The 14,410-nt window shown below is 36.9% G+C and overlaps 1 non-coding gene across 1 annotated transcript; it reads right to left on the bottom strand.

The window, feature by feature from the left end:
* Positions 1-13,722: 13,722 nt before the first annotated feature.
* LOC148548311 (small nucleolar RNA R71) lies at positions 13,723-13,830 on the bottom strand. The gene has a single exon (XR_015898728.1). It is a non-coding gene; the product is annotated as a small nucleolar RNA R71 (small nucleolar RNA).
* Positions 13,831-14,410: the final 580 nt, after the last annotated feature.

Here is a 14,410-nt window from a genome sequence, read left to right as displayed (position 1 = left end):
ACTAAGAGGAAGAGAAGTGAATTCTCCTTCCCCAAGACTAAGAAATTAAAGATCACTCAATATCCAAAGCTCTCCGAAAACTATTATGAAAATTCAAAGGGAAAGCTCTCCGAAGAACTTGAATTCTATCCTCTTTATACACTTTCTTCAAATGATCTTCAAGCCTTGAGTTGGGCCTTTGCTCTTGGTGGAATTGGGTTGAAAGAGGCCTTGGTTGATTGCTCTTGGAGTTTGGAGAAGAACCAAAGTGAACCAAATGAACCGGGTTGGAGTTTTGCAAAAGTTGGAGTAAAAGTTTGAGCAAAAGTTAGGGGCTAACTTTTGCTCCAACTTTTCATATCAGCCACCATAACTTGCTACTATCCACGTTGGGACAAAAGTTAGGGGTCTAACTTTTGCTCCAACGTTGGCCTCCTAATGTGTACTTATGGCGCCAACGTTAGCCCAAAAGTTAGAGGCTAACGTTGGCGCAAACTTTTGCTCCTCCCCTTGTATTTTTCATGTGCCAACGTTAGCCCAAAAGTTAGGGGCTAACGTTGGCGCAAACTTTTGGTGGCCAGGGAGGTTTTTCTTATGCCAACGTTAGCCACCAAGTTAGGGGCTAACGTTGGCGCAAACTTTTGGTGCCCAGGGGTGATTTTCATGTGCCAACGTTAGCCCAAAAGTTAGGGGCTAACGTTGGCGCAAACTTTTGGTGCCCAGGGAGTGATTTTCAAGTTCCAACGTTAGCCCAAAAGTTAGGGGCTAACTTTTCACCCAAAAGTTTGTGCAAAAGTTTGAGGCTAACTTTAGGTCCAGCTTTTTGCTTCCTGGTTCAATTTCACTTATTCCATTGTCCTCTCTTTACTCCTAGCTATTCCTTCTTGCTTCAACCTTTCTCCAAGCTTTCTTCACCTATCATTAATCAACCAAACACATCAAAGCTATGCTTAAAATCATGAGATATTCATTTTATCATAATATGTGACAATTATAGCATAAAACCTCATGAAATAGCATGAATTCATACATGGTTGATTCAATCAAAGGAAGCATGAAAATCTACCCAAATTAGCTTACTTGTAGCTCAAGAAAGTACACAATTCAATTGAAAACAAAAGAAAAAGGCTAGTGAAACTAGGCTAAGATGACTTGTCATTAGTATGCTAGTTTCTGCTTTAATGTATGTATTATATTGTACTGAAAATGTCTGAATATTTTGTTGTTCCCGTGTTTCATCACAGGGAAAAGTTTGTGAGAGACAGTGAGGGATATATGTGATGCTAGGGCATCTTGGCTAGTTTTACTAGCCATTTTTTTATGTTTTAGGTTAGTTTCATGTATTTCTTAGGAAATAAGCAAGTATTTAGTTGAATATGCATCCATACCTTGATTCAAGCAAACATTGTGAATTCTAAACAAATTCATGAGAATAATGCAAGAGTTGAATGATATAATGCATGGTGCATCATCTCATGATCAAGAGCAAGACTTTGATGCACTATGTTTGATTGATTTCAGGTAACAAGAAGCAGAAAAAAAGCCACGTTTGTGCCACTAACGTGGCCATTAACATGGAGAAGAGGAAAGCTTGCAACGTCAATGGTGAAGTTAGCACCACTAACGTCTTCGAAGGTCATTCAAGCCCACGTTAGTGGCCCCTTAGTGCCACTAACGTGGGTACTAACGTTGAAGAAAGAAGAAGCCCCAACATTAGTGGCATAGTTAACACCACTAACGTTAGGAGTGCCATCAATGGCCATGTTAGTGCCACTAACGTCGGCACTAATATGGAAGAAAGGGGGCTTTGCAACGTTAGTGGTATAGTTAATACCACTAATGTTAGGAATGACCAGAGAAGCCCACGTTAGTGCCACTAACGTGGGCACTAACGTGGAAGAGGAGGAAGTTTGCAACGTTAGTGGCATAGTTAACACCATTAACGTCTTCGAGCCAAAGTATACCCACGTTAATGGCCACGTTAACACCACTAACGTGGGCCATTAACGTGGAGGAAGAGATGAATTTGATGTTAATGGTGTAGTTAACACCATTAACGTGATCAAGGTTAGGAAAGGCCATGTTAGTGGCCACGTTAGTGCCACTAACGGTGGGCTTAACGTGACTTCAAAAGGGTTTGGGAACGTTAGTGACAAAGTTAGTGTCACTAACGTCTTCGAACCAGGATTTACACTTGACGTTAACCACACTAACGGCCTGACTAATGTGAAAGTACCTAACTCAAACTCTTCCTGCAAGCTGAGCTAAGCCCACTAAAGATTGTAACTGCTTCAACTATGCTTAAAGGCCCACATCCAAAGACTTGCAGAGCGAACTGAAGATCAAAGAAGTAGTATATATATGGGTAGTTTAGAACTAGAAAAGGAGGATTGGCACCTAGGGGATCCAGGATTGTAAACACTCTGTATTTTTACTTTTTCTATAATTCAACTTACTTTTGAATGCACTTTTCATTTCCAATTTCCATTCCCAGAGCTATGAACAACTAAACCCCTTTTCATTGGGTTAGGGAGCTCTGTTGTTATTCAATGGATCAATAATAGTTTTCATACTTCTTCTTTCTTTTCTCTTGATTTACTTGAAAAGCTTTTGATCTTCATCCAATTGAGCAATTGTCTCGAAAGAGAAATTGCTCATACTTGGATTTCCTTTGAACCTTGGAAAAGGAATGAGGAAATCATGCTAGAAATACTTTCTCATGTTGGACTAGATTGGGGGTTGGATGGATACGGTGACATATAATCCTACCAATGCTTTAATTTAGAAAAACATGTGGTATAATCAATAATCGTACTTCATCTCTTCCCATGAGCAATTAGATCAAGGAATTGGGTAATTGTTCAAGATGGGATTCAATCACCTAAGATTGCCAAGAGATCAATGAATGCATTGATTGAGGAAGAGATGAGAATGAACTTGATCCGGAGAATGCAGCATCTCCTAAGCCCAATGAACGTCCCCATCTCTGATCTTTCCTATTCTCTTTAATTTTGCTGTTTACATTTATGCTCATCATCCCCATTCCCATTTAAGTTTCTGCAATTTACTTCCTGCACTTTATATTCTCTAATTTACCTTCCGTCATTTACATTTCTTGTTATTTACGTTTTCTGCCAATTTACTTTCTGCAATTCTCAATTCAAATCTGCTCAGTTCAACTAGAACACTCCTCTAATTAAAGTTGCTCAACCAATCAATCCCTGTGGGATTCGACCTCACTCTATTGTGAGTTTTTACTTGACAACATTCGGTGTACTTGCCAAGAAAAATTTGTAGTGATACAGATTTTTGTGCATCAATATGAGTTATATAAATGGTAAAGTAAAGAGGTTCCCACCAATGGATATGGATTATGTGAATTTTTTATTTGGTTGTTTTATTTAAGGGGTCGGGGTATGTTGAGTATAAGGAAATGTATTGGTATGACATGTTGGCCCCTGACATGGAGTCTAGGCTTCATCCCATTAAGGGTGATCATGAGATTAATGAGATGAGGGAGAACAAACTCAGGAACAAGGACAGTGATAAGTTTTACATTTATTTTCACTATCCTGTAGATACATCAGAGGTGGTAGGTGATGGCTTGGCTTCTGAAAGTGTTGTTTTGAGTGATTCATCATCAAGTTCTGATGACGGATATGAGAGTGCCAAGGATGAGACATGGAAACCACCTCCAGCTAGTTATGAGGAGGATTCTGATAGTAGTTCTAATAAGAGAGTGCTAAAGAAGAAGATAGATAAGAAGTCTACTCCAAAAAAGGTTGTAACCCAAAGCAAGAAGAAAGGTAGTGACAAGGACATCTCCCCTAACACTGCTAAGAAGCTGGCTTCAAGGAAGTATTCTGGTGTGAGGAGGAAGCATATCTTGAAGGATGGAAAGTCTAATGGTGGGAGCAAGGATAAAAGTGTGACTCATTCAACTGATGCAGGCCCAAATAAGGAGCAAAGTAGTGGCCCTATAGATGGTGGGCTACGTTCTGGATCCAACATTGACCCAAGCAATTTAGAAAATGACAGTAACTATGATAGGCCTTATGAATATGAAAGTGAGGTCTTCAACAGTCTAATTTTCAGTGATGATGAGGGGAGGACATCATATGACTCATATAATGAAGACATTGAGTATAGTGAAGTGGAGTTTAAGGTTGGACAGATGTTTCCTACAACGGAGGTATTCAAACAAGCTCTAAAAGACTACTTTCTTAAGGTTGGAGTTGACGTCTCTGAAAACACCACCAATGTGCAAGTACATTGTCCTGGAACTATATAGGGATCCATTTGTCTTTAGCATTAAGTGGTTAGGGGTTTAAATGTCCTAACTTATTTTGGTCAAGGGTTTAGTTGTCTTTAAAAATGATGGTAATGTTCATTTGTTGTATATGATAGCAGGAAGGAGGAGAGGGAAACTGCAATGAGGCCACTAACGTGGCTAGAGCTACAACTGACCCTAATATTATTTCGTTATTTTTGTCCTAGCTAAATAATCTTTGTTATATGTATTTAACTCTTGGTGGTGCTATTGTGATCATTGTTAGGAAAAGGCTAAGAAAAATAAGAAGAAACTACCAAGAGGAGAGAAAAAAACAACTAGTGTAGGTCCAAAAGGTCAACCACAGGAGATTCCTTTGTCACAGAATGTCCCACAATCAGAAGAGGTAAAGTTACCCTATATAACTTTAAAGCCAGTTACTTTAACTTCATAAATTTTCTGAGACATTATCAAAAATTCTTTGTAGGTCCAGCATGCTACAAATTTTAGAAGCATTCAAGAAGTTCCATCTGATATAGCCTTTACAACTCAATCTAATCCAACCCAAAGGTTGAAGAACCTTGTTGTCAGTCCCCCACCTCCACCAACCCAGTATGTGCAATCCAGTCCAGCACCTAGAACAATTCAATCTAAACCAACAAGCAATATGCCAAGTTTCATACCCACACCCCTACCAGCACCAAGGCCTATACTATTGGTTCAAATCTCAACCAGGACAAGGTCCAGCTCTGAGGTCTCACACTTCGGTAAATCTTACTTATGGCCCAATAGCTCCTCCAACAAATCTAACAAGTGGAGATGGTACAATATCAGCCAAAACAATGGCTACCGCAAGCTCGAGAACTGCTTCAAGGCTTTTCAAATTTGTGCCCTCTCCCGGCTTCAGGCATCCGGGACTTAGGCCACCTAAGAAGACATGAAATTGGACCATCTTTCATTGCTAATTTGGATGTTAGCTACAAGCCTTTAAGATACATGTTTTGGTAAAAAAAACTACTATATTTTGCTACTTAATGCTACTAGTTTTAGGTTTAAAGTTTTTGGTTAAGATCCCTATACTTTGGTTATCTGACTCAGGGCCATGTTGCTACCCATATTTTGAATGGACATATTATGTGTTAAGTTGTTTCAACAACTGGATTGCTCCTTTAGTATCAATATATGAACATCCATGTTTTATTGAGTTTAGATACTTATTGCTACACATGTATTGCTTAGCTAGCATCCATATTTGTTAAGTTTATTTTATGACATATTTGCTATTATTTATCTATACAAGGATGAAATTTAACACATTCATCACAGGCCACGGTTCAAATTTTACAAATTTACCACAATAATTCTTATTTCATTCATCATCAAAAGTGTTGTTCCCAACTCAACTCTAGGAAATAACAAAATTCAGTTATCAAAATCCTACATACTTGCTCTGAATAAGCTCGCAATTACAACCCCACCAAGAAATGCTAACAAATTAAACCCATACTTAATACATCTATTTTCACCCATTTTCAATCTACACTTTTCTAACTGATCTTCCAATCTAATTAATCTTTCCTCCAACTCATTAACTTTGTTATCCACCACATAACTATGTCCTTCCAATCGATTCTATTTCTACTTTGATGCCCTAACTGAGACAACCTTGTTAGCATCCTCACCACATGAAAAAACATAATCATCTAACCATGCAAAGAAGTTGCAATGCCATTTTTCAGTCTACGAAAATGTTTAACATTTGTAAGCATATATGGAATAGAAATTTAAAAAAAATAGCTAAAGTGAATACAACTACCTTGAAGTATAGGCAGTGAAAGAATAATCTGTCTGGATTCTTCACCGTCCCTGACATGAACAAAATTATACGAGAACCACAATAACAAATTGGGTGTCAGTTTGATAATGAACAATGCTCTTCACTTCCAATCATGGTCTCCTAGGGTTTGTATTTGGGTTGGGAGAAGAGTGAGAGATTAGCTGTGTGGAATCACTTTCAAACCATTCTATTTCAGTGCAGAGCCAAAAACGATGTAGTTTTTGGTTTCTAAAGCGGGACAGATCAATCCCTGTCCATTTCCTAATGGCCAACGTGGAACTTAACAGAGTGTTAACCTCCACATCATCAATGTTAACTGACATGTAGGCCATTTCCATTTGTTTTAGTCAGGGGAGATGACGGAAGGACTACGACATCTCACAAAAGTATGAGACAGGGACTGATTTGTCCCTTTATTTTGGACAAGGGTTGCGATGTCCATCGAGAAAAAGGACAGGGACCAGGTTGGGTGTTCACTCGATCTGTGAAGTTACTACTTGAGAATTATTGTATCAAATGATCATAGTAGCTCCTACATCAAGAGCAGCTCAATTCTTGCAATAACACCTTCATATTCAGCTTGATTATTATAAATCGGAAAATTGCATCTAATGGACCCCTCAATCACAACATCTTCGACTTTAGTCAAGATGAGGCCGGCACCCCCACCTTTGTGATTGGAAGCTCCATCAACATACAAGTTCCAGACATAGCTTCTTCCTCATGACTCGTCATTTCAACTAAAAAATCCACTAAAACCTGCGCTTTATGGCTTGTCGAGATTTAAATCGGATGTCAAATTAGGAGAGTTCAACAGCCCAAGCGACCATCCGACCTGCTAGATCAGATTTTTGCAAACCTTTTTTAACTAGCTAATCAGTCTGAATGACAACAACATAATTCTGAAAATGTTGTGCAGTTTCTGAGCTAAGGTCAGCAGAGCGTATGCCAATTTTTCTAGTTTTTTATATTTTATTTCAGTTTCTTAAAGAACCTTGCTTACAAATTATACTAGTTTTTTCTATCGGGACTCATCCTCAACAATTAAGGTCGATGCCACAGCTTCATTAATTATTGATAGATAAAGATACCAAGGTTTTCCAGGTAAGGGTTTCGTTAAAATTGGAGGAAAAAAAATAATTTCTTTGAAGTTTAAAAATGCTTTTTCCACAATCTTCTATCCAAGTAAACTTTCTACATTTTTTCATTAATTCAAAGAACGGGAGAGATTTCACCATTGAAGATCCAAGGAAACAAGAAAGCATCGTGAACCTTCCGGTTAAACGTTGCATATCCTCTAGGTTTCAGAGACTCTTCATCTCGAGAATGGCCTAACATTTCGTTTGGATTTGCTTCGATTCTTCTGTGGGTGATCATAAAGCCCAAAAATTTGCCACCTTGAACACTAAAAGCACATTTGTATGGATTAAGTCTCATTTGATGTTTTCTCAAACAATCAAAAATTTCTTGCAAATCTTTTACCAAGTCAATACTAGATTGCGTTTTGATGAGCATGTCACCAGTGCACACTTCCATGTTCTAACCAATCTAATTTTTGAAAACTTTGGCCATGAGCCTTAGATATGTAGCACTTGTATTTTTCAAACCAAACAACATTATTCTATAACAGTAAATTCCTTCAGGAGTTATAAAAGCTATTTTTTCTCTCCTAGTCAGTGTGGGATCTGTTTATAACCTAAATATGCATTCTAGAAACAACTTTCGATGTCTTTGGGAAATTGGCTTAGCATTGGGATCTATGGCAAGTTGATGGGACATATAGGAGGGATCAATCCTTGGCATGTCTGATGGTTCCCATGAAAAAAGGTCGCAATTCAATAATAAAAAATTTTGCAAATCCATCTTTGGTGAACTTTTCAATGGCATCTCTGATTTGAAACTTCTCGAGCTCCCTACTTGGCTCTGGACGTGGATTTCTTTCTATTCAAGAATCTAAATCCACCAAAAAGTCGTGTGAAAGAGGATTATCATCGGTTAAGAATTTCTTTGCGATAAAAGAGAAATAACCTCGTTGCAAGTATAGTTCCAAACCGACAAGTAATGCTCAATCAAAGTTTAATTTTGGTTGTCACAAGTCCAACCCAATAAAAAATAACCGAGAGTATTAATACTGGGTCGTTCTCCCTAGGAATTGCAATCGAGTGCCTAATTATTGGTTATGAAGTTCAAAGGGGTTGGGTTGATAAAAGGGGACAAGAAATTAAATGGCAAGAAAATAAAGAAAACAACTAAAGAAAGCAAGAAATAAAGAGAGACATTCATGGCAAGGATTGAGATGCAAGGCTTTCTATCCTAGTCATTAATTATATCATACAATGATTAACAAGAGCTAAACCTATTTAGTCATCTCCAACATAGGAAGAAGGTATAATGTTATCTTGAGATAAAGTCAAATAAGACTAGTTAATCTCAATCCATAAGTCCTAATCAACCCACTAATTGAATTAGCAAGAGAATAGAGTCAATGGAAACAATATTAACTAACAACTATAGATCACCAACATAAGTTGGGTATTAATGACTCAAGATTGCCTAATTTCTCTTTCCAAGCCAAGAATGCTCAAAAATCTACTCTAATATCTAACCAAGCATTTTGTCAAACACTTGGAAGGCATAAAAGGAAAGCATCATAAAAGTGCAAGAATAGTAAATTCTACAACTACCTAATGCAAGAAATTAACAATAACAACTAGGGAAAGCACATTAAACATAAAATACCTCAAAATTGCATTAAAGAAAATGGAAATTAACAAGAGTGCATGAACATAAAAAGAGGTATAAAAGGAAAATTAACAAGAAAACTAAGAAGAACAAAGATGTAAGAACAATAAATTATAAAGAAAACAAGATGAAAACAAGAATTAAAGACTAAACCTAGAAGAAATCTACCCTAAATCTACCCTAATTCTAGAGAGAAGAGGGAGCTTCTCTCTCTAGAAACTACCTAAAGCATGATTCCTACACTACCTAATTGCTCTCCCCCCTTGACCCCTCTTAAATTCTGCATCAAATAGCCTCAGAAATAGGTTGGATTTGGGCCTGGGAGGCTCATAAATTGCCCCCAACATTTTCACTTTAATGAGGTCACGTGCCGCTCATCACGCGTGCGCGTGGATCACGCGTGCGCGTGGATCACGCGTGCGCGTGGATCACGCGTGCGCGTGGATCACGCGTGCGCGTGGATCACGCGTGCGCATCGTCTGGATTTTTCTGGTCACGCGTACGCTTCATGTCATGCATATGGGTCGCCTTCGACGATGCACCTCTTCACGTGTGTGCGTCTGTCACATGTGTGCGTCGCTCTGAATACTCCAAATCTTTATTTCATAATGAATTCTCCACTTGCATGCTTTTCTCTTCACTTATTCCATCCAACACTTGCCTTATAAACCTAAAATCACTCAACAAACGCATCACGGCATTGAATGGAATTGAAGTGAATTAAATTTAGCTATTTTAAGGCCTAAAAAACATGTTTTCATTCTTAAGCACAAATTTAGGGAGATTTACAAAACCCTGCTATTTCATTGAATAAATGTGAGATAAGTTGATAAAATCCCCTAAATTCAACACAAGATAAACCACAAAATTGGGGTTTATCAAACCTACCCACATTTAAACTATGCATGTCCTCATGCTAAACTCAAGAAAGAGACAAAGGTTATCAACATTTATTCAATGCAAATTATCTAAATGCACTCTATCTAAATGCAATCTATCTAAATGAATGCATATACTTTTCACTAAAATAAGTCAATTCCTGGTACACGAAATTGTGATTCACACTTTTCACAATGCTGCACAACTAACCAGCAAGTGCACTGGGTCGTCCAAGTAATACCTTATGTGAGTGATGAGCGGATAATTTATACGCTTTTTTGGCATTGTTTTTACATAGTTTTTAGTGTGATTTAGTTAGTTTTTAGTATATTTTTATTAGTTTTTAATTAAAATTCACATTTCTAGACTTTACTATGAGTCTGTGTGTTTTTCTATAATTTCAGGTATTTTCTGGCTGAAATTGAGGGACCTGAGCAAAAATCAGATTCAGAGGTTGAAGAAGGACTGCAGATGCTATTGGATTCTGACTTCCCTGCACTCGAAATGGATTTTCTGGAGCTACAGGAGTCCAAATGGCGCGCTCTCAATTGCGTTGGAAAGTAGACATCTAGGGCTTTCCAGCAATATATAATAGTCCATACTTTTCCTGAGTTTATATGACGCAAACTGGCGTTCAACGCTAGTTTCATGCTGCATTCTGGAGTTAAATGCCAGAAACAGGTTGCAAAGTGGAGTTAAACGCCAGAAACAGGTTACAAACTGGCGTTCAACTCCAAGAGAAGCCTCTACATGTGTAAAGCTCAATGCTCAGCCCAAGCACACACCAAGTGGGCCCCAGAAGTGTATTTCTGCATCATTTACTGATTTCTGTAAACCCTAGTAACTAGTTTAGTATAAATAGGACTTTTTACTATTGTATTTACATCTTTGGATTATCTTTTGATCCTTTGATCACGTTTAGGGGGCTAGCCATTCGGCCATGCCTGGACCTTATCACTTATGTATTTTCAACGGTAGAGTTTCTACACTCCATAGATTAAGGTGTGGAGCTCTACTGTTCCTCATGAATTAATACAAAGTACTACTATTTTTCTATTCAATTCAAGTTTATTCCTTCTCTAAGATATCCATTCGCACCCAAGAACATGATGAATGTGATGATTATGTGACGCTCATCATCATTCTCACCCATGAACGCGTGCCTGACAAACACTTCCGTTTTACATGCAAACAAGCTAGAATGAGTATCTCTTAGATATCTAATACAGAGGACCGTGTCCGAGATATTAGAATCTTCGTGGTATAAGTTAGAACCCATGGACGGCCATTCTTGAGATCCAGAAAGTCTAAACCTTGTCTGTGGTATTCCGAATAGGATCTGGGAAGGGATGGCTGTGACGAGCTTCAAACTCGCGAGTGTTGGGCGTAGTGACAGACGCAAAAGGATAGTAAATCCTATTCCACTATAATCGAGAACCGACAGATGATTAGCCATGCAGTGACAGCGCATTGGACCATTTTCATAGAGAGGATGGGATGTAGCCATTGACAATGGTGATGCCCTACATAAAGCTTGCCATGGAAAGGAGTAGGAATGATTGGATGAAGACAGCACAAAAGCAGAGGTTCAGGAGGAACGAAAGCATCTTTATACGCTTATCTGAAATTCTCACTAATGAATTACATAAGTATCTATATCCTAGTTTATATTTTAATTATGTTTTAATTATCAATTCTCTATAACCAATTGAATCTGCCTGACTGAGATTTACAAAGTGACCATAGCTTGCTTCAAGCCGACAATCTCCGTGGGATCGACCCTTACTCACGTAACGTTTATTACTTGGACGACCTAATGCACTTGCTGGTTAGTTGTGCGAAGTTGTGACAAAGTGTGATTCATGTTTAAGAGCACCAAGTCTTTGGCGCCATTGTTGATGATCGCAATTTCGTGCACCAAGTTTTTGGCGCCGTTGCCAGGGATTGTTCGAGTTTGGACAACTGACGGTTCATCTTGTTGCTCAGATTAGGTAATTTTATTTTAATTTTAAGTCTTTGTTTTTATTCTTTTTATTTTCGAAAACTTTTAAAATTTTTTTTTCTTTTTCATTTTTCCCAAAATAATTTTCGAAAAACCAAAAAAAATTAACAAAATCATAAAATCAAAAATAATTTGATGTTTCTTGCTTGAGTCTAGTGTAAACTTTTAAGTTTGGTTTCAATTGCATCTTTTTAATTTTCTTAAAAAAATTATTTTCGAAAATTTCATGTATTGCATTCTTCATGATCTTCAAGTCGTTCTTGGCCAGTCTTCTTGTTTGATCTTCATATTTTCTTGTTTTGTATCTTTTCTTGTTTTTCATATGCATTCTTGAAACATTAATGTGTAAAGAATAAAAATTTTTAAGTTTGGTGTCTTGCATGTTTTCTTTTCTTGAAAATTTTTCAAAAATAAGTTCTTGGTGTTCATCTTGACATTCAAAGTGTTCTTGGTGTTCATCTTTGCATTCAAAGTGTTCTTGCATATTTTTCTTATTTTGATTCATAATTTTCATGTTTTGAGTCTTTTTGATGTTTTTCTCTTTCATCATTAAAAATTTAAAAATCAAAAAAATATATTTTCCTTTTTCTTCTCATCAAATTCGAAAATTTGAGTTGACTTTTTAAAAAAATTTTTAAAATTTAGTTGTTTCTTATGAGTCAAATCAAATTTTCAATTTAAAAATTCTATCTTTTTCAAATCTTTTTCAAAAATAAAATCTTTTTTAATTTTTCTTTCATATTTTCGAAAATTTCAAATTAATTTCAAAATCTTTTTCTTATTTTTATTCCAGATTTTCGAATTCAATGCTAACAATTAATGTGATTGATTCAAAAATATTAAGTTTGTTACTTGCCTAATAAGAAAGGTTCAATCTTTAAATTTTAAAATCAAATCTTTTTGTTTCTTGTTAGTCAAGTAATCAACTTTAATTTTCAAAATCAAATCTTTTTAAATTTCTTTGTCAAATCTTTTTCAAAATAAATTTCAATCACATCTTTTTCAAAATCAATTTCAAAATCTTTTCTAACTTCTTATCTTTTTAAATTTGATTTTCAAATCTTTTTCAATTAACCACTTAACTTTTTGATTGATTCTTATCTTTTTCAAAACTACCTAACTAATTCTCTCTAATTTTCGAAAATTCCTTCCCTCTTTTTCAAAATTCCATTTTTTCTAACTAATTATTTTAATTTTTAATTTGATTTCAATTTTAATTTTCGAATTTTAACTTTAATTTTAAAATATTTTTATTCTATTTATTTAAATTTTCGAATTCTTCTCTTCCTCACCTCCTTCTATTTAATTATTCATCTACTAACACTTCTCCTCCACCCAAAAATTCGAACCCCATCCCCCTCTCTGTGTTCGAATTTTTCCTCTTCTCCTTCTTACATTCTTCTCTTCTTATACTTGCATAAGGAATCTCTATACTGTGACATAGAGGATTTCATATTTTCTTTTGTGTTCTCTTCTTTTTCATATGGGCAGGAACAAGGATAAGAACATTCTTGTTGAAGCCGATCCTGAACCTGAAAGGACTCTGAAGAGGAAGCTAAGGGAAGCTAAAGCTCAACTCTCTGGAGAAAATCTGACAGAAATTTTCGAAAAGGAAGGAGACATGGCCGAAAATAATAACAATGCAAGGAAGATGCTTGGTGACTTTACTGCACCAAATTCCAATTTACATGGAAGAAGCATCTCAATCCCTGCCATTGGAGCAAACAATTTTGAGCTTAAACCTCAATTAGTTTCTCTGATGCAATAGAACTGCAAGTTTCATGGACTTCCATCCGAAGATCCTTTTCAGTTCTTAACTGAATTCTTGCAGATCTGTGATACTGTTAAGACCAATGGGGTTGATCCCGAGGTCTACATGCTTATGCTTTTCCCGTTTGCTGTAAGAGACAGAGCTAGATTATGGTTGGACTCTCAACCTAAAGATAGCCTGAACTCTTGGGATAAGCTGGTCACGGCTTTCTTAGCAAGTTCTTTCCTCCTCAAAAGCTTAGCAAGCTTAGAGTGGATGTTCAAACCTTCAGACAGAAAGAAGGTGAATCCCTCTATGAAGCTTGGGAGAGATACAAGGAACTGACCAAAAAGTGTCCTTCTGACATGCTTTCAGAATGGACCATCCTGGATATATTCTATGATGGTCTGTCTGAGCTATCAAAGATGTCACTGGACCATTCTGCAGGTGGATCCATTCACCTAAAGAAAATGCCTACAGAAGCTCAAGAACTCATTGACATGGTTGCAAATAACCAATTCATGTACACTTCTGAGAGGAATCCTGTAAGTAATGGGACGCCTCAGAGGAAGGGAGTTCTTGAAATTGATACTCTAAATGCCATATTGGCTCAGAATAAAATTTTAACTCAGCAAGTCAATATGATCTCTTAGAGTCTGAATGGATTGAAGGAATCATCCAACAGTACTAAAGAGGCATCTTCTGAAGAAGAAGCTTATGATCCTGAGAACCCTGCAATAGCAGAGGTGAATTACATGGGTGAATCCTATGGAAACACCTATAATCCCTCATGGAGAAATCATCCAAATTTCTCATGGAAGGATCAACAAAAGCCTCAACAAGGATTTAATAATGATGGAGGAAACAGGTTTAGCAATAGCAAGCCTTTTCCATCATCCACTCAGCAACAGACAGAGAGTTCTGAGCAGAATCCATCTAGCTTAACAAATA

This window comes from Arachis ipaensis, chromosome B8 (assembly GCF_059453495.1).
Source record: "Arachis ipaensis isolate K30076 ecotype BB chromosome B8, ASM5945349v1, whole genome shotgun sequence".
Taxonomy (NCBI): Eukaryota; Viridiplantae; Streptophyta; class Magnoliopsida; order Fabales; family Fabaceae; genus Arachis; species Arachis ipaensis.
The sequence above is the reverse complement of the archived record's forward strand: the minus strand, read 5'-3'. Positions and strand labels throughout refer to the sequence as shown.